This window comes from Rhinopithecus roxellana, chromosome 12 (assembly GCF_007565055.1).
Source record: "Rhinopithecus roxellana isolate Shanxi Qingling chromosome 12, ASM756505v1, whole genome shotgun sequence".
Lineage (NCBI taxonomy): Eukaryota > Metazoa > Chordata > Mammalia > Primates > Cercopithecidae > Rhinopithecus > Rhinopithecus roxellana.
Window position 1 is genome coordinate 80,430,359 of NC_044560.1, and position 25,690 is coordinate 80,456,048.

Here is a 25,690-nt window from a genome sequence, read left to right on the forward strand (position 1 = left end):
TCCTGTACTTAAACTGCTTTTTTGCCTGAATTTACATTTCTTCTTTCCCACAATCTTCTTCTACACATGGAAAACCTGTACATTTGAGAGTATCACCTTTTCTTTCCACTGCAACTTCTCACTTGCCAGTTTTCCACTTGTTCTTGCTGGTTGTGAGGCACTGGTGAATTTTAGAACTAGAACCATATTATATCCATCTTTGCAGTTCTAGAGCCTGGGACCAGGTTTGGATGTCAAAAAATTATTCCCAATGCAAGCTTGCTGAAAGAGATATTCAGCAGATGAGAAAAGAAAGGAGCCAGAATTCTGGTCTACTCATCCAGATTGCTTTCCACTATTGTTTTGCTGAAACTCTCCCAATGTCATGAGAAACATAACAATGATAATAATAATACTAGTAGTAAATACAGAGGATAAGTCAGTTAAAATTGAGCTGGTAGCATGAATGACTTCAATTCTGTATTCCTGGTTTCAAAATAGTCCTTATCCACAGATAGGAAGAAACAGGAAACAGACCCTCAAGTGCCTATCACAATGCAAGATTTGCCAATTTCATAACTTGCTCAGGCACCCGCATAAAAGAATCTAGGCACACTGGTGACCCCATCTCAAACACACTCAAAACACACAGGTCTTCCTCTCACTGTCCTCCAGTACATGTTGCTCCTCCAGCTTAAAAAGCAAAACAACAAATAAATAATACCTCCCAGAGGCTATCACAGTTGATCTTGGACAAATCTTTAGATTACATTAGTAATCAAGTCAATTCAAATGTTGCCTTTACTTGGCTCATATCACATGTTATGAACTTCTTAGGATCATCCCAATGCAAATTCTGAGGCAAAATCTTGAGTTTCTATAATATGTACAGTAACAATAACCTATTATAACAAACCAATAGACCTGTTCTCAAGGCATTGGCCCTACCCAAAGCAAAACTAAATTTCCCAAACACGAGTTTACAGTTTCAAGTCTCTTCAAAAGTAGGTTTCATATGAGTTCTTGAACAGGGCTCAGCACTTTCATTGAAGTTAAAAGTGGATGTCTGCAGAAAAGGTTTCAAGAGATAAGAGAGTCCCCCACTACCCACCACACAGAAGACCAGCAGAACCGCAGAGTCCATGCCCACCCTTTTTCACTTCTGGAATATTTCCCCCCATGTGAAAGACCACCTGTTTTTCACACACTATCCTTTCCAATGAGAACATAGTAAAAATTTGATCCTTGATAGGCTTTGTTCAGGGTTTCACTCTACTTTCCCACTGGGTCTCAGTCTGCCAGCATTCTGCTTTCCTGTCTTGTTGAACTCCCCCTCTTTGAGGCCACACAAATCCAAGTCAGTCAGTTCATGTACTAACACGACCTCTGCAAGCCCCTCAGTCCACAGAACACGTCTCCGTTCCTGATCATCACAGAAGGGAAGGTCTAACTTATGTCATCAAATATTAGTTAAAATGAGCTGTTGAATAGGTAAGCTGTGATTTATTTCTGGAAACCAGAACCCTGTCCTGGAACACTTACACTGTTTCCTTGGTGTGCCCATCTTTTCCCTTGATGTGCCTAACAGGGAGAACTCTGCACACAGGAGGTTTTCAGTTAGTATTTTTTGGTGAACAAATCATGTCTCTATGGTAGGTAGTCTGGCAGGGGTCAGAAGCACAGCCCTGGAAACAAACTTAATAGTTTGAGTTCTAATAGCTGGGCATCTCTCTGGGTCTCTATTTTCTCACATGAATCCTGAGGATAATAATTACATCTACATCCCTCTGTCATAGAATTGTAATGAATGAAAAAGTGTGATACGTAAAAAAAAATTAGGATGCAGGTAGCTAGTGCTCAATAGTTGTAGATCTTATGACTTCTGCTCTTATTGCCATCATGCTGAGTGTGTTTCTAAGTAAAAAAGCTAACAACCAAAAAAGGGTGAAAATTAAAGTACAACTTTTGATTATTGACGTACCAGACTGGATTCCTATCTATTAATAGGTCTAGCACAGGTAGAAGAGAAACAGAAAGATTTAACTTCTGGTTTATATGATTTAATGCAAATACAGACAAACCTGGCTAAGAAATGGGTTTCACCAAAGTTTGTCTGCAACTTGAATACTGTAGGTTAAACTTATTTAAAAGTATTCTAGACAGATTCATTGTTAGTTTCTGGTGTTTATGAGTGGATTTCTTTTTATTTAATTTTCTGAAGAGACACCAGAGAGAGCCCTAGCTACTGTCAGACTTCCTAGAAACAAGCTGTGCAAATGCACCCTTACAAAATTCCATTTACGGTAAAGATAATAATGAAATAAATAATAATCTCTAAACAAAAGAATTTGACCACTGCTAAACAACAACAACAACAACAACAACAAATGCAGCAGAAACCTCTGCAGATGCAAACGACTCTGTCTGACAGCTTTGAAGAGAGCAGTGGATCTCCCAACATGGAGGTTGAGATCTGAGAATGGACAGACTGCCTGCTCAAGTGGGTCCCTGACCCCTGAGTAGCCTAACTGGGAGACATCCTCCACTAGGGGCAGACTGACACCCCACACCTCACAAGGTGGAGTACACCCCTGAGAGGAAGTTTCCAAAGTAAGAATCAGACAGGTACACTCGCTGTTCAGCAATATTCTATCTTCTGCAGCCTCTGCTGCTGATACCCAGGCAAACAGGGTCTGGAGTGGACCTCAAGCAATCTCAACAGACCTACAGCTGAGGGTCCTGACTGCTAGAAGGAAAACTATCAAACAGGAAGGACACCTACACCAAAACCCCATCAGTACGTCACCATCATCAAAGACCAGAGACAGATAAAACCACAAAGATGGGGAAAGAGCAGGGCAGAAAAGCTGGAAATTCAAAAAATAAGAGCGCATCTCCCCCTGCAAAGGAGCGCAGCTTATCGCCAGCAATGGATCAAAGCTGGACGGAGAATGACTTTGACGAGATGAGAGAAGAAGGCTTCAGTCCATCAAACTTCTCAGAGCTAAAGGAGGAATTACGTACCCAGTGCAAAGAAACTAAAAATCTTGAAAAAAGAGTGGAAGAATTGATAGCTAGAATAATTAATGCAGAGAAGGTCATAAACGAAATGACAGAGATGAAAACCATGACACGAGAAATACGTGACAAATGCACAAGCTTCAGTAACCGACTCGATCAACTGGAAGAAAGAGTATCAGCGATTGAGGATCAAATGAATGAAATGAAGCGAGAAGAGAAACCAAAAGAAAAAAGAAGAAAAAGAAATGAACAAAGCCTGCAAGAAGTATGGGATTATGTAAAAAGACCAAATCTACGTCTGATTGGGGTGCCTGAAAGTGAGGGGGACAATGGAACCAAGTTGGAAAACACTCTTCAGGATATCATCCAGGAGAACTTTCCCAACCTAGTAGGGCAGGCCAACATTCAAATTCAGGAAATACAGAAAACGCCACAAAGATACTCCTCCAGAAGAGCAACTCCAAGACACATAATTGCCAGATTCATCAAAGTTGAAATGAAGGAAAAAATCTTAAGGTCAGCCAGAGAGAAAGGTCGGGTTACCCACAAAGGGAAGCCCATCAGACTAACAGCAGATCTCTCGGCAGAAACTCTACAAGCCAGAAGAGAGTGGGGGCAATATTCAACATTCTTAAAGAAAAGAATTTTCAACTCAGAATTTCATATCCAGCCAAACTAAGTTTCATAAGTGAAGGAGAAATAAAATCCTTTACAGATAAGCAAATGCTTAGAGATTTTGTCACCACCAGGCCTGCCTTACAAGAGACCCTGAAGGAAGCACTAAACATGGAAAGGAATGACCGGTACCAGCCATTGCAAAAACATGCCAAAATGTAAAGACCATCGAGGCTAGGAAGAAACTGCATCAACTAACGAGCAAAATAACCAGTTAATATCATAATGGCAGGATCAAGTTCACACATAACAATATTAACCTTAAATATAAATGGACTAAATGGTCCAATTAAAAGACACAGACTGGCAAACTGGATAAAGAGTCAAGACCCATCAGTTTGCTGTATTCAGAAGACCCATCTCACATGCAGATATACACATAGGCTCAAAATAAAGGGATGGAGAAAGATCTACCAAGCAAATGGAGAACAAAAAAATGCAGGGGTTGCAATTCTAGTCTCTGATAAAACAGACTGTAAACCATCAACGATCAAAAGAGACAAAGAAGGCCATTACATAATGGTAAAGGGATCAATTCAACAGGAAGAGCTAACTATCCTAAATATATATGCACCCAATACTGGAGCACCCAGAATCATAAAGCAAGTCCTTAGAGACTTACAAGGAGACTTAGACTCCCATACAATAATAATGGGAGACTTTAACACCCCACTGTCAACATTAGACAGATCAACGAGACAGAAAGTTAACAAGGATATCCAGGAATTGAACTCATCTCTGCACCAAGCAGACCTAATAGACATCTATAGAACTCTCCACCCCAAATCAACAGAATATACATTCTTCTTAGCACCACATCGCACTTATTCCAAAATTGACCACATAATTGGAAGTAAAGCACTCCTCAGCAAATGTAAAAGAACAGAAATTATAACAAACTGTCTCTCAGACCACAGTGCAATCAAACTAGAACTCAGGACTAAGAAACTCAATCAAAACCGCTCAACTACATGGAAACTGAACAACCTGCTCCTCAATGACTACTGGGTACATAACGAAATGAAGGCAGAAATAAAGATGTTCTTTGAAACCAATGAGAACAAAGATACAACGTACCAGAATCTCTGGGACACATTTAAAGCAGTGTGTAGAGGGAAATGTATAGCACTAAATGCCCACAAAAGAAAGCAGGAAAGATCTAAAATTGACACTCTAACATCACAATTAAAAGAACTAGAGAAGCAAGAGCAAATACATTCAAAAGCTAGCAGAAGGCAAGAAATAACTAAGATCAGAGTAGAACTGAAGGAGATAGAGACACAAAAAACCCTCCAAAAAATCAATGAATCCAGGAGTTGGTTTTTTGAAAAGATCAACAAAATTGACAGACCGCTAGCAAGACTAATAAAGAAGAAAAGAGAGAAGAATCAAGTAGACGCAATAAAAAATAATAAAGAGGATATCACTACCGACCCCACAGAAATACAAACTACCATCAGAGAATACTATAAACACCTCTATGCAAATAAACTAGAAAATCTAGAAGAAATGGATAATTTCCTGGACACTTACACTCTTCCAAGACTAAACCAGGAAGAAGTTGAATCCCTGAAGAGACCAATAGCAGGATCTGAAATTGAGGCAACTATTAATAGCCTACCAACCAAAAAAAGTCCAGGACCAGATGGATTCACAGCTGAATTCTACCAGAGGTACAAGGAGGAGCTGGTACCATTCCTTCTGAAACTATTCCAATCAATAGAAAAAGAGGGAATCCTCCCTAACTCATTTTATGAGGCCAACATCATCCTGATACCAAAGCCTGGCAGAGACACAACAAAAAAAGAGAATTTTAGACCAATATCCCTGATGAACATCGATGCAAAAATCCTCAATAAAATACTGGCAAACCGGATTCAGCAGCACATCAAAAAGCTTATCCACCATGATCAAGTGGGCTTCATCCCTGGGATGCAAGGCTGGTTCAACATTCGCAAATCAATAAACATAATCCAGCATATAAACAGAACCAAAGACAAGAACCACATGATTATCTCAATAGATGCAGAAAAGACCTTTGACAAAATTCAACAGCCCTTCATGCTAAAAACGCTCAATAAATTCGGTATTGATGGAACCTACCTCAAAATAATAAGAGCTATTTATGACAAACTCACAGCCAATATCATACTGAATGGGCAAAAACTGGAAAAATTCCCTTTGAAATCTGGCACAAGACAGGGATGCCCTCTCTCACCACTCCTATTCAAAATAGTGTTGGAAGTTCTGGGTAGGGCAATCAGGCAAGAGAAAGAAATCAAGGGTATTCAGTTAGGAAAAGAAGAAGTCAAATTGTCCCTGTTTGCAGATGACATGATTGTATATTTAGAAAACTCCATTGTCTCAGCCCAAAATCTCCTTAAGCTGATAAGCAACTTCAGCAGAGTCTCAGGATACAAAATTAATGTGCAAAAATCACAAGCATTCTTATACACCAGTAACAGACAAACAGAGAGCCAAATCAGGAATGAACTTCCATTCACAATTGCTTCAAAGAGAATAAAATACCTAGGAATCCAACTTACAAGGGATGTAAAGGACCTCTTCAAGGAGAACTACAAACCACTGCTCAGTGAAATCAAACAGGACACAAACAAATGGAAGAACATACCATGCGCATGGATCGGAAGAATCAATATGAAAATGGCCATACTGCTCAAGGTTATTTATAGATTCAATGCCATCCCCATCAAGCTACCAATGAGTTTCTTCACAGAATTGGAAAAACTGCTTTAAAGTTCACATGGAACCAAAAAAGAGCCTGCATTGCCAAGACAATTCTAAGTCAAAAGAACAAAGCTGGAGGCATCACGCTACCTGACTTCAAACTATACTACAAGGCTACAGTAACCAAAACAGCATGGTACTGGTACCAAAACAGAGATATAGACCAGTGTAACAGAACAGAGTCCTCAGAGATAATACCATACATCTACAGCCATCTGATCTTTGACAAACCTGAGAGAAACAAGAAATGGGGAAAGGATTCCCTATTTAATAAATGGTGCTGGGAAAATTGGCTAGCCATAAGTAGAAAGCTGAAACTGGATCCTTTCCTTACTCCTTATACGAAAATTAATTCAAGATGGATTAGAGACTTAAATGTTAGACCTAATACCGTAAAAACTCTAGAAGAAAACCTAGGTAGTACCATTCAGGACATAGGCATGGGCAAGGACTTCATCACTAAAACACCAAAAGCAACGGTAGCAAAAGCCAAAATTGACAAATTGGGTCTAATTAAACTAAAGAGCTTCTGCACAGCAAAAGAAACTACCATCAGAGTGAACAGGCAACCTACAGAATGGGAGAAAATTTTTGCAATATACTCATCTGACAAACGTCTAATATCCAGAACCTACAAAGAACTCAAACAAATGTACAAGAAAAAAACAAACAACCCCATCAAAAAGTGGGCAAAGGATATGAACAGACATTTCTCAAAAGAAGACATTCATACAGCCAACAGACACATGAAAAAATGCTCATCATCACTGGCCATCAGAGAAATGCAAATCAAAACCACAATGAGATACCATCTCACACCAGTTAGAATGGCAATCATTAAAAAGTCAGGAAACAATAGGTGCTGGAGAGGATGTGGAGAAATAGGAACACTTTTACACTGTTGTGGGATTGTAAACTAGTTCAATCATTATGGAAAACAGTATGGCGATTCCTCAAGGATCTAGAACTAGATGTACCATATGACCCAGGCATCCCATTACTGGGTATATACCCAAGGAATCATAAATCATGCTGCTATAAAGACACATGCACGCGTATGTTTATTGTGGCACTATTCACAATAACAAAGACTTGCAATCAACCCAAATGTCCATCAGTGACAGACTGGATTAAGAAAATGTGGCACATATACACCATGGAATACTATGCAGCCATAAAAAGGGATGAGTTTGTGTCCTTTGTAGGGACATGGATGCAGCTGGAAACCATCATTCTTAGCAAACTATCACAAGAACAGAAAAGCAAACACCGCATGTTCTCACTGATAGGTGGGAACTGAACAATGAGATCACTTGGACTTGGGAAGGGGAACATCACACACCAGGGCCTATCATGGGGAGGTGGGAGGGATTGCATTGGGAGTTATACCTGATGTAAATGACGAGTTGATGGGTGCTGACAAGTTGATGGGTGCAGCACACCAACATGGCACAAGTATACATATGTAACAAACCTGCACGTTATGCACATGTACCCTAGAACTTAAATTATAATAATAATAATTAATAAATAAAATAAATTCATGATTACATTTAAAAAAAAAAGCCTGTAACATAGACAACTTCTTATAAACAATCCCTGTAGCATAAAAAAAAAAAAAAAGAATTTGACCATTGTTAACCACTCCACTTCTCCAATTCACTGATACTTCTCCCTTTCTCTTAATATAACACGAAACAAACACATGACTGCACACTATCCACTCTCCAGTGCAGAACAGAGTAACAAAGGTACAAAGCTTCAGAACACACAGACCACCATGCTCACCACATCTACATCTGGAGCCGCTTTAAAAAAAAAAGCCAAATCAATGAGAAACTGAGAAGATGAGTGACTACACGATTTTCAGCACTTACTGTTACAAGAAGACCAAACATCTTTACACACTCTCTCATTCCAAGGCAGAACATCCATTTTCCTGAGGAAAGAGTAATTTTACAATATAAATCCTGATCTCACATTCTTAGCAACATGACACTGGCTTTGGGCATGCAAAGAATAGGCATACTACAGACAACCGTAAGACACATCACATGGCCTGTGTTACCAGATACAATTTTTAATTTCTCTGAAGTAAAATTTCAGACATGTATTTCTTTATTAACTTATTTTATCAATTTCCTCATGGCCTTCGTGGCAAATATATTCAACTTTCATTCACTTAATCTTACCACAATAGATGGTCTAACATATCCAGGAGACAGCCATATGTAAGACATGCCCATACCCCAAAACATAGAAAATGTAACACACCAGGGCCTTGAGGAAGCAGCACCATAACAGTGCAAATACACAAATATTTAGAAAAACTTACATCACCCAACAGACAGCATGTGTGGTCACCACTATCCAGCACTCTCCAAAATAAGTAGCTGTGAGTGGCTTATCCAAAAGTTGCCTCTGAGTGGCTTATCCAAAAGTTGCCTCATATATACTTGTCACCACAAATTGTTTCTGAACATACTATTGATTCCAATTTTGGGTATTGACAACATGGTACTTATCTGGTAAGACATATTTATGACTCACTTGTAATTAGACTTTTAAATGCATACATGCTTGGGTCACAGTGAGGCAAAAAACTCTGAGTTATTTGTAGAGTACTTTAAGATTTAGCTTTTCAAAAAAACATACTTAAGCTTAGTTTTAGAAGTATTTTTCCCAGCACCCTTCACCAAGTTATTTCAATTTTAAAAAGTGAGGAGTAGGGAGGGCTTTTTAAAATACTATTCCTTCATATTCACTTTATCTTATCCCATATAGAAATGGAATGAAGTGTGGTGTCTGTCCTAATGATATTTATGGTTGTGGTGATGCAGAAATATCCATGGGCTCAAGCAAGAGATGAAAAATCATATTCTCCCCAAAATGGGAAAATCAGTGCTACCTGGGGCCCAAAGGGATGTTCAGGTTATATCTGTCAGGGTTAATACCATAAGAGAGGACATTTTTGGAGCACAGTGGGGCTCACCTCCGATTTTGGTGAGTTGTGTGGATGACATCAGAGACAAACATTACCCAAAATGAGCATCCCAATAAGACTTTCTTTTTTTTTTTTTTTTTCTTTTTTTTTTTTTCTTTTTTTTTTTTTTTTTTTTGAGACGGAGTCTTGCTCTGCTGCCCAGGCTGGAGTGCAGTGGCCGGCTCTCAGCTCACTGCAAGCTCCGCCTCCCGGGTTCACGCCATTCTCCTGTCTCAGCCTCCCGAGTAGCTGGGACTACAGGCGCCCGCCTCGTCGCCCGGCTAGTTTTTTGTATTTTTTAGTAGAGACGGGGTTTCACCGTATTAGCCAGGATGGTCTCGATCTCCTGACCTCATGATCCACCCGTCTCGGCCTCCCAAAGTGCTGGGATTACAGGCTTGAGCCACCGCGCCCGGCCACTCGCCATCAGAGAAATGCAAATCAAAACCACAATGAGATACCATCTCACACCAGTTAGAATGGCAATCATTAAGAAGTCAGGAAACAACAGGTGTTGGAGAGGATGTGGAGAAATAGGAACACTTTTACACTGTTGGTGGGATTGTAAACTAGTTCAACCATTATGGAAAACAGTATGGCAATTCCTCAAGGATCTAGAACTAGATGTACCATATGACCCAGCCATCCCACTATTGGGTATATACCCAAAGGATTATAAATTATTCTACTACAGAGACACATGTACACGTATGTTTATTGCGGCACTATTCACAATAGCAAAGACTTGGAATCAACCCAAATGTCCATCCGTGACAGACTGGATTAAGAAAATGTGGCACATATACACCATGGAATACTATGCAGCCATAAAAAACGATGAGTTTGCATCCTTTGTAGGGACATGGATGCAGCTGGAAACCATCATTCTTAGCAAACTATCACAAGAACAGAAAACCAAACACCGCATGTTCTCACTCATAGGTGGGAACTGAACAATGAGATCACTTGGACTCGGGAAGGGGAACATCACGCACTGGGGCCTATCATGGGGAGGGGGGAGGGGGGAGGAGGGAGGGATTGCATTGGGGAGTTATACATGATATAAATGATGAATTGATGGGTGCTGACGAGTTGATGGGTGCAGCACACCAACATGGCATAAGTATACATATGTAACAAACCTGCACGTTATGCACATGTACCCTAGAACTTAAAGTATAATAAAAAAAAAAAAAATGAAAAAAAAAAAGAGAAAAAAAAAAAGTAAACTATGACTAGAGAACATTGTTATAGATATAATAAATAGAGAAAGCATTATTAATAAGCAGTTAAACTTTCCTATTAGTCTTCCAAAATCTCTTCTCCATTCTGGTTCAAGGTTAAACATCCTTTAAAAAAAATAATAATAAAAGGAAACTGAAAAAAAAAAAAAAAAAAAAAAAAAAAAAGACTTTCATGTGAGATGGTCTTAGAAGACTTTCTTTTTTATTTTTCTTTTGAGATGAAGTCTTGTTCTGCCACCCAGGCTGGAGTGCAGTGGCACAATCTCGGCTCACTGCAACATCTGCCTCCCAGGTTCAAGAGATTCTCCTGCCTTGGCCTCCCAAGTAGCTGGAATTATAGACACCTGCCCCCATGCCTGGCTGATTTTTATATATTTAGTAGAGGCGAGGTTTCACCATGTTGACAAAGTTGGTCTCGAACTCCTGACCTCAGGTGATCCACCTCCACCTCCTGAAGTGCTGGGATTATAGGCATGAGCCACCGTGCCCGGCCGAGAGTCCCAGTAAAACTTCTATGTGAGATGGTCTTAGAAGATGATGGCCCAACTCACACAGAAGAGGATGGCTGTGTAGCCAAGTGAAACATATTTTTTTTTTTTCTCAGTAACAGAAATCTTAAGGTAGGAGATGGCCACTCACTGAGTAGTTGAGGCATGCCTTGATGGAACTCACTGGGGGTCAGATTGCACACTGTCTCCCTGAGTTGCATAAAGCATAGGACAGCCTGCCTGCACTCCAGCTTCTAGCATGTACCAACTCAGCAGAAAGCACATCACTATTTTGTTTCAAAAATACTTTGTTTGCCATTAAAAAATATAGTAGAATCTCAAGGACTGCTTAGGGGTAGGTAGCAAGTCTCTCATCACCAGAAGCATTTAATTGCTGGCTAGACACACACTCTGTGCAAATAAGTTTCACTCTTTGTGACGGGGTAAAATGAATCATTTTCTTTGGCACTGACAGAGCTAGTGAAGATCTTAGCATCCAGTAGATAAGCAGCAATTTCTGTTTACTAAATAAACTTCATTTTCACAGATTACTGGTGAAGCAAAATATTGATATATCTCTAAGACATTAAGGGTACATGACCACTTATGTTCTTTATGGGCTTTCAATTAAGAAACGACTTGAAAAATCAGGCCTTGAAAGGAGTTCTGATGCTCCTAATTAGCACCAGAACTGCTCTGATGGGCTTAAGCCATCCTGAGAGTACTAGCTTGCTTCCTCCTCAAAGTCTCTTCTCATGAATCCTATGCTTAGAAGTCAAACAGATAAAGCATCACTAAATCAAACACAGACTTCAACACTCTTAACATTTAGGTGTACATCTCATCTGAAAGTCATTCAAAAGCTCAGGCCATATACCAAAAATCTTTCCTTTGCATTTTAGTGTCAAAAAATTAAAAGGAAAGAAGGAAAAGAATAGGAGAAAGCCATTCAATTATTTTCATATGTAAGAATATAACATTGGTTTATCAGTTACATAAGTACATTTCATGCATCATCCATGCCAGGTACATAATTTTTAACCAACTAAAGCACATTATAAGTGGAGAAATAGCTGAAAACATGGAAAACGTATACATAACTCTTTAAAGGGTGGGGAACATGCCTTGTTCATATACATTGCTTAATCCAGCATTCCAATCTCAGTGAGGCACCACCATCCACCCAGCTATAAAATCCAAGATCAGGAAGTTATCTATCCCTTCACCACACCATCCCATCTGCAAGCCTCTCTTACCTCTTAAACATCCATCTGAGCTCCCATCTTTACTGCCACTATGCTGCAGGCCACCATTGCTTTTCAAAGTTTTCATAAACTAGCCTTCTAACTGATCTTCTTCCAAACAGAAAGCCAATCATTATTTCCTTCTACCAGGTCTATTTACTACTTGGGTAAAAATAGTCCTTAGCATGCAAATTTCATCACACTGCTGTTTAGCCCAACAATTTTCAAAGTTTTCCAGAGTTCTTACAATCTGCTCTAGCCCCTACCTACTTCATCATTCCTGTCATTCACCTCATTCAGTGTCTTTTCTTCTTCCAAACACACTGTACTTGCCCCGTTTCCCTGGACACATCCACCCTTTCAGCCTCAGGGCTTTTGTACCGGCTGTTCTCTGAAGCTTTCTTTTTTCGCCTGTCACCCATCCTTCAGATATTAGCTGAAATGTTACTTCCACAGGATATCCTCCTTGACCTGCATCCTGGCATCCTCCATTCCTCTCCCATACACAAAGGCCAAAGTTTACTTTATAGGTTCTTGTCATACTTAACTTTGAGCAGTTAATACTGATAGAAGTGACCTGTTCGTGGCTAGATGAGTCTTTTTCAATGTGATCTATCTTTCATCAGATTAGCAACTGTCTGTCTTTGCCATACCAGTAGGCTTGGTGGTAAAGACAGAAACTTCACAAGCAGATATTTGAATATTTATGGAATAAATACAAATCTCTAAATGTAAAAAAAAAAAAAAGGAGGGGAGAATGGTAAATTTGGTAGTAAAAAATGATCTGTTTTCTAAAAGGAGGCTAAGTTTGATTTAAAAAAAATTGTACTTAGGAAAATTGTGAAACCTTAATAAGTTTTGAACACAAAAATGGTTCTTTGAAAATGTATTTTCGTAATGTAAATACAAATCAAATTCAGAGAAACACAAGTTAAGACACTTTTAGTTACTCTTGGTTTAAAACTTTGAGGTAGAATATTTTAACCAAATACATATAGATTTAACTAACCCAATCACAGAAAACCTGTTTGGGTTGTTAATTAAACCATTATAAACCACTGAATGAACAATTAAATCTCTGAAAGATAAAATGGCTTAAAAGGTCTATTTTCTGTATCACAGAGGAAAATATACAAGCCTCCTCAGACATGAAACTAAGTTAGAATATTATATCTAAATGTATCTGCTAGGTATAAGTCTAAATACTAGTTAGCATGTAAGCACTTATTGAAAGACATTTAAAGTTAGTAATGTATCTTTAATCAGTCAGGATTTCATCTTGTATAAAAGATACTAAGAACATTTCACCCACAATGCAAACTTTTTCTTTGTTAAAAATTTGTTGTTTGACAAGAAAACCCATTCAAATGTTTCACCTTGTGTTTCAGAACACCTACCTTATCTTCTGAGTATCCCTTTTATTTCTGAAGATATATGTACCTCTTTTAAAAGAAAGTTAAAATTTGGATTTTTAGTATTTAGAGAAGTGCTTTGTTGTTTTTTTAACAATAAAGTATCGGGTAAAGTTTGTTCTCCTAAAACAGTACAAATGATTCTTTTTATAAATATGATATATAATCAATTATTTTCAAGTATGTACATTGCACACACACACATCAAGCAAGATTTATACCCTGTAGGTTTCTGGTTTTGCATTCAATTTTAAAACCAAGAAGTAATGGTATAAAGAGAATTTAAATTATATACAAAGAAACACTCCTATTTACTCATGCCACTAATGAAACAAAACTCTAAATAAGTAGAGAAAATGGATTCACACATTGGAGCTCTGAAATGATCTGGGTCCTTTATCTGTGCATTAATTTTTCCAATTGAATTTAAAGTTCAACCCAAAATCCATTAAAAATGTTTATAATTATTAAAGGCCACAGTGTGACAGCTTTCAGTGCAACCAGGCATTAACAAGCATTTTCTTTTCTCTTTAAACTGAGCCAACTTTTGTTTTAGAATTTCTGTAATTCAACAGTCTTTTCCACCAAAGCACCTAAATCTTTTCCACCTTGCAGCAAACTACTGCATGACAGATGTGCCAAAGTTGTTAGTTTATGCCCACTTCCTTTGCTGAATGTGCAGTAATAGTTAGGCCTTAGCTTCCAATTTACATGAGGGTATTCCCCAAAATCTTCAAAAATTTTATTTTTATATTAGAAATCAGCATGCAAGTCCAGGCACAGTGGCTTATGCTTGTAATCCCAGCATTTTGCCAGGCCAAGGCAGGTGGATCACTATTGGGGGAACCTGCCCCTGATAGTTCAATGTGGGTCCCTTTCTGTTTTCCCTAAGTGTCAGCTGGTCTGATAAATAAAGGGAAGAGGTACAAAAGAGAGAAATTTTAAAGCTAGGTGTCCAGAGGAGACATCATATTACGGCAGGTTCCATCATGCCCCCTGAGCTGCAAAACCAGTAAGTTTTTATTAGCAATTTTCAAAGGGGAGGGTGTGTACAAATAGGATGTGGGTCACAGAGATCACATGCTTCAAGCACAATAAAAGATCACAAGGCAGAATGTCAGGGTGAGATCACAAGGTCAGGGTGAAACTAGAATCACTAATGGACTTCCATGTCCTGCTGTGCATGCATTGTCATTGATAAACAAGGTTCAAGAGCAGAGAACCCATCTGACTAGATTTGCCAAGCTGGAATTTCCTAATCTTAGCAAGCCTGGGGACACTGCAGGAGACTAGGGCATGTTTCATCCCTATCTACATCTACATAAGGCAGACACTCCCAGAGCGGCCATTTCAGAGGCTTCTCCTGGGAATGCATTCTTTTCCCAGGGCTGGTAATTGTTAATATTCCTTACTGGGGAAAGAATTCAGACAAACTTCTCTTACCTGTTTTTGGTAATAAGAGAAATACGGCTCTGTCCTGCCCAGCCCACAGGCAGCCAGACTTTAAGGTTATCTCCCTTGTGCCCAGATTTCATACTATTTAAACACACATGCCTTATGAACAATTTGTGCAGTTAACGCAATCATCACAAGGTCTCGACATACATCCTCAGCTTATGAAGATGACGGGATTAAGAGATTGAAGTAAAGACAGTCACAGGAAATTACAAGCGTATTGATTGGGGAAGAAAATGTCCATGAAATCTTCACAATTTATGTTCTTCTGCCATGGCTTCAGCCAGTCCCTCTGTTCAGGGTCCCTGACTTCCTGCAACAGATGACCTGAGGTCAGGAGTTTGAAACCAGCCTGACCAATGTGGTGAAACCTGTCTCTACTAAAAATGCATACAAAAATTAGCTGGACGTGGTGGTGGGTGCCTGTAATCTGAGCTACTTGGGAGGCTGCGGCAGGAGAATTGCTTGAAACCGGGAGGCAGAGCCTGCAGTGAGCCAAGATTGCACCACTGCACTCCAGCCTGGGCAACAGAGCAAGACTCCATCTCTCAAATAAACAAACAAACAAACAAACAAACATGCAGTAGTCAGTGAGCACCAACCATGCAATTGTGCTAGGTACAGAAGATGGAAAAAATATTATTGAGGTGGGAGAAACATGTTAACAGACAAATTACAGCAGACATACTTGATACATGGGGGTAAAAGTTATTAGGAACAGAAGGCCGAATTCTCCCTAGAAAAGGTAGTATTTGAGATGGGTCTCAACAGAAGAATGAAGAGTAAACGTTCTTTGCTGGGGGAAGGGGATGGAGACACAACAAAAAGGACAAACCATGCAAAAGCAGAGGCAGTAAAGAATTATTCAGTGTGGCAGTGATGTGGAAGATAGAGACAAGAGCCCAGACTAGTAATTTGGTTTGGAAGCAGATGAGGGTATTTTTAAAACAAGTGAAGGAGTTTGGATTTTTCCTTTTGTAGACAACAGGGAGCCAAGAGATGTTATTAGGCAGGCAAACAACGAGAGCATCTTTAGTTTTTGAGGATGATGACTGGCAGCAGGGTGGAAGATTAACAGCAGTAGGGAGAAACTGGTGGTGGAAAATTAACATAAGAGGTGCTTATGACTCAATGAGGACCTTAGGTCTGAAGTGATTAAACAGCCAAAGTCAGTGATTGGAGCATGGTTTTGGGGAGACCCTGGTGACTGATTGGACATGGGGGTGAGAGAGACTTGCATCAGGACAGCCAGCAGTAATGTTTCTGGCCTAGTAGGTTGTGTGCATGGCAATCACCTTCCAGAAGGAATGGACATTACTTTCATTTTTATAAGTACTTGCAGGATAAGGAACTTGTAGTGTGATCAGGATGACAAAAGATTACTGCTTCAGAAAAATTGTAAGTGAAAATATAGAGTTAGAGTTTCCAGTTTATAGGTTAGAGGAGAGGGCACAAAAGCACCAGAATGCACAGGGCACTCTGCAGGAACAGAACTCACTCGCAGGTATGGGACCACAAAGGTTGCTGCAGAGAACAGGCATTGGACATCTGGCAACTGACACCAATGGGATGCTTACAGTCTGTCCACTGATTTAAGAATTATAAAACAACTATTCTCAAATGTTGCACATGTCTCTAAGGTAAGTGGGGGCCCACACCACTTTGGGGGCAACTGTCTGCTTACTGCAGGCAGCCCTTTCTTTTCTGGAATTCAGTCTCTTCATCTTCCTGCCTTCTCCCTTGCATACCTCCTGCTTATGTAATAAAGTGGAAAGTGGGAGGGCAGGAGAAAACTCAGATCAGTGGCACTTGTTTGCTAAAAGTATACTAGACAGTTCTGGTGTGAGGCCAGGGGTCCCAGATCATAGAAATTATTGATATCTCCTTTATTGCTTCCCTGTATTATCCCCATCCCTCTCAGCTAGGGTAGCTGGCTGACATCCACTCTCTCAAGAGGACATGTATGGGCAGAAGACCTGGCTCACAAACACTGCTGTTTGAAAAGGGCAGATAGTTATTACATAACTCTTACAGAATTCTTACAGAATTTTGCAAAACCTTGAAAAATTAAAATAAGGGAATATTATATGCAAAATAAGAATTTTGCATTCATATTCAAAAACATTAACTGTCAAGCAAGTAAGAGCTTGTTCAAAGAATTTTTTTAAAAAGATATACTCCACAAACCTGAAAACGTGAGGGAGACTGGCAGATGACAGCATCACAGCTAATTTCCTAAATAACTGAGGAGGGGACTGGGAAAACTGAGCCCCCTACCAAAACAGCTTTACAGAACCAATGCATTTCATTTGTTGTAGAAGCTGATGAGTTCTAGAACTCTTATTTACTATGGAGTTTTCAAATACATTTAACAACACTTAATGTTTTCCTCAATCCCAAGCTTTTTGTAAAACTTTGACCCTGCCAACCATGGCACCTTAGAGGCAAATAAAAGCTTACCTACTTTATGGAATTTCAGATTTCTAAATATAGTACATGTAATACAGAGAATGCACCCACTGTGCTTGTGGATGCAATAAAGGCCACTACTATACCTCTCAAGCAGGCTTCCTTGACTTCAGCTCTGTTGACCTTTGTGGCTGTCCTGTGCATTGTAATATGCTGAGCAGCATTTCTAGTGTCTGTATACTTAAGGCCGATAGCACCCTTCCCCCAAAGCAAGTCACTCAAAAATTCAAAATTCTGGAAAGGAAATCTACAGTGGATACCCACAAAGCTTCCTGATCTCAAAATATACCACTTGATTCCATATGTAGGTTTTGAGTTTCTGGAACATTTATTTTATCCTTACAACAATCCCATGAGGTAGAAAAGTTACTGAAAAAGATGCCTATCATATTCATCAATGGCAGTGTCACCAAAGGCTAAAGTTTCATTTTAAATTCCCTTTTACCTTCAAATTCAACCAAATTTATTTTGATAAAAAAATATGGTCTTCTTTTAAAAAAAAAAAAAAACACACATACACACACGGAGGTAAATAAGCAGTATACATTTAAAGCTTTGATTTTTTTTTTTTTTTTTTTTTTTTTTTTTTTTGAGATCAAGCTGACTCTGTAAAGCAGCTGTTCCATGGAGCTAGGTGGTAGTTGGGAATTCTGGATCCTGAGCTTAATTTATTGCTAGCCCCTGGGTATATCATAAAGCAGCTATTAAATGGGTCAACATACCCACCCAACCCTAAGAGTGCTGTTCTGAGTATAAACGTGGAATCTTTGCTGAATGATTTCAAAAAAGCAGGGTGAAAATACCTTAGTCCAAGAAGGTACACCAAAATGAATAAAGAACATTTGAAAGTAATTAAACTACCAGAAGTATCACACATTTATATAGTCCTACCCCATTGTCTCTGAGAACGGGGAAAAAAGAGAAAATACAAAGCAAGCTAGGGAAAGACAAATACAGTTTTTAAAAGCTCTAATCAACCCCACTAATAATTTTTTTGGCTACCTGGTGTATGCTAGGCAGTATACAATGTAGCGCAGTGCTCCCCAACCTTTTTGGCACCAGGGTCTGCTTTTGTGACAGACACTTTTTTCACAGATGTGGCAGGATGGTTTTCTATTGGGATGATTTAAGCCCATTACACTTACTGTGCACTTTGTTTCTATTATTACATTGTAATATATAATGAAATAATTATACAACTCACCATAATGTAGAATCAGAGCCATGGGATTGTTTTCCTGCAACTAAAGGTTCCCATCTCGGGGTGATGAGAGACAGTGACAGATCCTCAGGCATTAGATTCTCATAAATAGTGTACAACCTACATTCCCCACATGCACAGTTCACAATAGGGTTTGCACTCCTATGATAATTTAATGCTGCCACTCATCTGTAATGCAAGTGATGGGGAGTGGCTGTGAATACTGATGAAGCCTCGCTCATCCACTGCTCACCTCCTGCTGTGCAGTTTGGTTTATAATGGACCACAGACTGGTATCAGTCTGTGCCCTGGGTGTTGAGGACTCCCGATGTAGGGCAACAATATTGACTGATTGATTGACTGATTGATTGATTGATTGAGTACAGTGGTGTAATCTCAGCTCACTGCAATCTCTGCCTCCGGGGTTCAAGTGATTCTCCTGCCTCAGCCTCCCATATAGCTGGGACTACAAGCATGAGCCAAGATGCCCAGTTAACTTTGTATTTTTAGTAGAAATGGGGTTTCACCATGTTGGTAAGGCTGGTCTCGATCTCCTGACCTCAGGTGATCCACTCGCCTAGGCCTCCCAAAGTGCTGAGATTACAGGCACAAAATCCATTTATTACCAGGGCACCTATGTTGTACAGCACCTTGCACAGACCAGTTAGCCAATAAACACCTATTGATGTAATGCAGGAATAATAAGGTAAGGTTTATTTTTTCTCCTTCAACATGCTGTACCTTCATCAGACGCAAGTAAGACCTCAAAAGTCTGCCTGAGTAAACTTAAAATAAAAGACCCTTCCATCAAAAGGTCACTTAGATGGTGTAACAAGTTAGGTATGAATGTTATCACCTGTACCAGCTTAGTGAAATCCATGTTTATCATCACAACAAACTTGTGTCTGCCACGCTAAGGGCTTAGAGTCTGAATTTCTGATGAGAAATAAAGTAGTATATCAAAAACCCCAGAGAATGATATTCCATATATCCATAGGCATCAGTAGCATTTCTTAAAAGTCTCACACATCCAGCAAATCCTTTAAAAATAAGATATCCTAATATGCAACCACTTTAGCAGTATTTTTAGGAATGATAAGGGTGGGGCGCGGTGACTCACGCCTGTAATCCCAGCACTTTGGGAGGCCGAGGTGGGCGGATCACCTGAGGTCGGGAGTTCAAGACCAGCCTGACCAACATGGAGAAACCCCATCTCTACCAAAAATACGAAAATCAGCCAGGCATGGTGGTGCATGCCTGTAATCCCAGCTACTGGGAAATCTGAGACAGGAGAATCGCTTGAACCTGGGAGGCGGAGGTTGCAGTCAGCCAAGATTGTGTCATTGCACTCCAGCCTGGGCAACAAGAGCAAAACTCCATCACAAAAAAAAAAAAAAAAAAAAAAAAAAAAAGAAAAAAAGAAAGAAAAAAGGTAACTTCATTTCCCTAAAATGGAGCGCGAGATCCTTTTGAAGGAACTCATACCCATTCCTGCAAAAGTTCTGTTGACTCTTGAAGGTAGCACAGAACTAAGCATTTTTGTGTGTGTATGTCTTTCCAGAGAGGTTTTAGCCAAGATTTTGGTCTCTAACAGACTCCCTGATTAAAATAGGGCTTAGAAACGATACCTGCCTGCTTGAAAAAGCAGCAAATCTACAGAATGCTTTTCACGGCTGTGAAAAAAAATGAAAACAAAATCACATTCTTCCCTTTACAATTCCCTTTCCCTCATCTTCCACTTCTATTAAATATACTTCAGTAACATTGTGCACAAGTGCAGAGACCACTACATATCTAAAAAAGGAAAACAACCCTCAAACATATGGGGTTGCACTGGCAACTCTGCCTTTGCAGAAATCATTTTGTTTCCTCCAGACAGAAGTGTCTCATTATTTTCAGCTTTCCTATCTAAAAGGCAAACTTTGCTTCCATTGACTTTGAAAGGGCTAAGCTTAAATTTAAACTCTTAAAGAAGAACGAGGAATCCCAGCACTTTGGGAGGCTGAGACGGACGGATCACAAGGTCAGGAGATCGAGACCATCCTGGCTAATACGGTGAAAACCCGTCTCTACTAAAAAATACAAAAAACTAGCCTGGCGAGGTGGCGGGTGCCTGTAGTCCCAGCTACTCGGGAGGCTGAGGCAGGAGAATGGCGTAAACCCGGGAGGCGGAGCTTGCAGTGAGTTGAGATCCGGCCACTGCACTCCAGCCTGGGCGACAGAGCGAGACTCCGTCACAAAAAGAAGAAGAAGAAGAAGAAGAAGAAAAGAAGAAGAAGAAGAAGAAGAAGAAGAAGAAGAAGAAGAAGAAGAAGAAAGAAGAAAGAAGAAAGAAGAAAGAAGAAAGAAGAAAGAAGAAAGAAGAAAGAAGAAAGAAGAAAGAAGAAAGAAGAAAGAAGAAAGAAGAAAGAAGAAGAAGGAGGAAGAGGAGGAGGAGGAGGAGGAGGAGGAGGAGGAGGAGGAGGAGGAGGAAGAGAAGGAGAAAGAAGAAGAAGGAGGAGGGTTCAATTTTCTATTAAGGAAAATCCCAGACAGGTTTTTCAGCCTACCAAATCGTTATACTTTTTATTCACTCTTCTTGAGAGACTCCACAACCACCAAAATCACCACCCACAAAAGAAGAAGAAAATCCCTCCAGTGTTCCCGGTTGTGTGCTCCTGCTAGCTCCGAAGCTGTTTAGAGTTTTGTAATGGAGTGTGAACTGCTGCCCCGGATCTGGGCTCGTGCTCTATCTCCTATCCAGTAAGGAGAAAAAAAGGACAAATCCGCTGAGCCGGGAAAAGTTCTTTCCGACTCATTTATAACCTCTCATAGATGCAGAGCTGAGGAGGGTCGCTAGGTGCACGAGGCCCCTGCCAAGCGGCCCACTGGCCAGCACTTTCTGTGCCAGGCGGGGTCCCGGCGCCCAGCAGGTCTCCACCCTGCCTGGAAAGGAAGCGGCCCCGCCAGGCAGTGGAATCGGTCGCCGTTCTGCATCCTCACCCTTGGCCAGGGAGGGGGTAACATCCTCGATGCGCCCTCGACCCAGAAAACGCGCCGCTTCCCGGGGGGTGGCGTATATATAAAAAATCTATCTACATATAATCTACCTATATATAATCTATACATATAAAATCTATCTATCTATATATATATATATTCTATGAGAAAGAATCTTGCTCTGTCACCTAGGCTGGAGTGTAGTGGCACAAGATTATGACTCGCTGTAGCCTCAACTCAGCCTCCCGAGTAGCTGGGACTGTAGGCATGGCCCATCACACCTGATTAAGTTTTTTTTTTTTTTTTAGTGACGGGGTCTCAACACGTTGCCTAGACTGGTCTGAAACTTCCGGGCGCAAGCGCTCCGCCTGTCTTGGCCTCCCGGAATACTGGGGTGAATTTATTTGTTGTAGAACCGCCGTGACTTGGATGGTGCAAGCCTCCCAGGCCTGAAACATCTTCCTGACGCTGCTTCCCACCTTCTGCCCTCTCTTTCCTGGCATCCTTCCCCTGTGGAATGAGGAACTTTCCTTCTAAGGTCTCTCCAGCCCCTCCCTGGCAGGGAAGCCTGGAAACTAGGGCCCCTGCTTTCCCCTGCAGCCGCAAAGTATTGGGGTGCTGGCCAGGAGGTGGCCTCCTGGGGTGCTTTTGTCAGGGTGTTTGGTGGAAGCCCGTGCTACACCCTGCTCTGCGGATTTGATCTTCCTGGGCAGAGGACACTGGCTTCGAGGGGGCAACAGGCAGCCTTGTGCCCTGGACCTTTCCTGGCTGGCGGTTTTGGTGTGGCCGACTACCACCTAAGACGCCCAGGAAGGAAGGGGGCCAGGACCTGGCCATGGGGGCGCCTATCATTCCTCGCCCTTCCGTTGGCGAGGTGCGTGTAATACAGGGATCCGTCGGTGTGGTGTGCACCTTCCTTGCACTAGTTGGGGGCTCGGTGCCGGGTCCCGCTGTTAGTCCAGGAAAAAGGCGGGGAGCCTTCTTCCGCTGGAAGAATTTGCGGCTAGTTCCTGGGCTTCCCTTCCTCCTCCCACACCGGCCTACTGTCGCTTCCTCTGCTCCCAACATCAGCCTCTTCCTGGGCTCCCTCCTCCTCTTCCCACTAGCGTCTCTTAGGAAACTGCGACCATAGTGTTTGCTAAGGATCAGAGGAGGTCGTTCCCGTCGTGGACGTTCCCCCGGAAGCGGCGCGTTTTCTGGGCCGAGGGCGCATCGAGGATGTTACCCCCTCCCTGGCCAAGGGTAAGGATTCGGAACAGCGACCGATCCCACTGCCTGGCGGGGCCGCTTTCTTTCCAGGCAGGGTGGAGACCTGCTGGGCGCGGGGATCCCGCCTGGCACAGAAAGTGCTGGCCAGTGGGCCGCTTGGCAGGGGCCCCGTGCACCTAGCGACCCTCCTCAGCTCTGCATCCATGAGAGGTTATAAACGAGTCGGAAAGAACTTTTCCCGGCTCAGCGGATTTGTCCTTTTTTCCTCCTTACTGGATAGGAGATAGAGCACGAGCCCAGATCCGGAGCAGCAGTTCACACGCCCTTACAAAACTCTACACAGCTTCGGAGCTAGCAGCAGCACACAACCGGGAACACTGGAGGGATTTTCTTTTTCTTTTGTGGGTGGTGATGGTGGTGGTTATGGAGAGAGATAGAAGAGTGAATAAAAAGTATAACGATTTGGTAGGCTGAAAAACCTGTCTGGGATTTTCATTAATAGAAAATTGAACCCTCGCTCTTCTTTAAGAGTTTAGATTTAAGCTTAGCCCTTTCAAAGTCAATGGAAGCAAAGTTTGCTTTTCAGATAGGAAAGCCGAAAATAATGAGATACTTCTATCTGGAGGAAACAAAATGATTTCTGCAAAGGCAGAGTTGCCAGTGCAACCCCATATATTTGAGGGTTTTTTTTTTTCCTTTTTTAGATACGTAGTGGTCTCTGCATCTGTGCACAATGTTACTGAAGTATATTTCGTAGAAGTGGAAGGTGAGGGAAAGGCAATTGTAAAGAGAAGAATGTGATTTTGTTTTCGCTTATATATATAAATGCACAGGTAATATAAATGCACATCAGGTCTTTCTAGCGCAGCGCTGAAGAGGCTGCCACTACGTGTGCTGGGTGCTGTTTGGCATGACCAGTGGCTCAGGAAGAGGAGGAGTAGGAGTGGAGGAGTGAAGAAAGAGGAGGAGGAGAAGAGAAGAAAAGGAGGAGGAAAGAGAAGAACTAGAAGAGAAAATGAGAAGAAGACAGTAAGAAGAGAGGAAGTGGAGAAAAGAAAAGAGAGGACAACAGGACCAGGAGAGGAGAAAAGGGAAGCTAGGAGGAAGTAGAGGAAAAAAAGAGAAGCAGGAGGAAGAGAAGAAGAGAATGAGGAAAAAGCAAGAAGGAGGAGAGGAGAAGGAGAGGAGGAGAAAAAGGAAGAAAAGAAGAAGGAGAGAAGGAGGAGGACAGGAGGAGGAGATAAGAAAGAGGAGGAGAAGATGAAGAGAAAGGAGAGGAGAGGAGGAGAATGGGGAGCAGAAAAAGGAAGAGGAGACAAAGAGGTGAAGGAGAGGAGGAAATGAGAAAAAGGAGGAGAAGAGAAGAAGGAGGAGGAGAAAAGAAGAAAGCAGGGGAGAAAAGAGAGGAGGAGAAAAAATAGAAGGAGTAGGAGATGAAGAGAAGAAGAAAAGAAGAAGAGAAGAGGAGGAGGAAAAGTTTGGGAGAAAAGAAAAAGGAAAAGTAGGAGGAGATGAGAAGGAGTACAAAAGAGGAGGAGGAGGAGGAGAATGAAGAAGAGAAGATGAAAGAGAAGGAGATGAAAAGAATGAGGAGGAGAAAAAGGAGAGGAGGAGGAGGAAAGGAGAAGAAGAAGAGAAGGAGGAGGAAAAGAAGGAGGATCAGAAAGAAAAATGAGAAAAGGGAGGAGGAGAGGAGAAAGAAAAGGAGAAGGAGAGAAGGAAGAGGAGAGGAGAAGAAGAGAAGGAGGAAAAGAGGAGGAGGAAAGGAGGAGGAGAGGAGAAGGAGAAGAGTAGGAGGAGGAGAAAGAGGAAAGGGGGAGAAAAAGAGAAGGAGGAGGAAAAGAGAAGAAGGAAAAGGAGGACAAGAGAAAGAGGAGAGGAAAAAAGGAAACAGAGGATGAGAGGAAGAGCAGAGAAAATGGAAAAGGAGGAGAAGAGAAAAGGAGTAGAGGAGGAGGAGAAGGAGGAGAGAAAAAGGAGGATGAGGAGGAGAGAAAAAGGAGGATGAGGAGAAGAGGAAGAGAGAAGGAGGAGGAGAGGAGGACAGAGAGAAGTAGAGGAGAAAAAAAGAGGAAAAGATTCAGGATAAGGAGGAAAGTAGGAAGAAAAAGAAGAAAAGAAGGAGAAGGAGGGGGAAGAGAGTAGGAGGAAGAGGAGGAGGGGAAGAGGAGGAAAGGAGGGGGAGAGGACGAGGAGGAGAGAAGGATGGGGAGAAGAAGGAGAAAAGAGGAAGATGAGGAGAAAGACGAGGAGGAGAGGAGGAGGAGAGAAGCAGAAAGAGAAGAAAAAAGGAGGAGGAGAAAGAGGAGAGAGATTAAAGAAGGAGGAGAGGAAGAGGAGAAACAGGAGGAGAGGAGAAAGATAGGAGGAGGAGAGGAGAAAGACAGGAGGAGGAGAGGAGAAGAAGGAGGAGAGAGGAAAACTAAGAGAGGAAGAGGAGAAGGTAGATAGGAGAAGGAGGAAGAGAAAACAGTGGAGAAGCTGAGGGCAGGAGAAGAGGAGAAGGAGGAGGAGAGGAGAAGGAAAAGGAAGAAAGGAGGAGAGGAGGGGGAAGAAGGAAAAGGAGGAGGAGAGGAGAGGGAG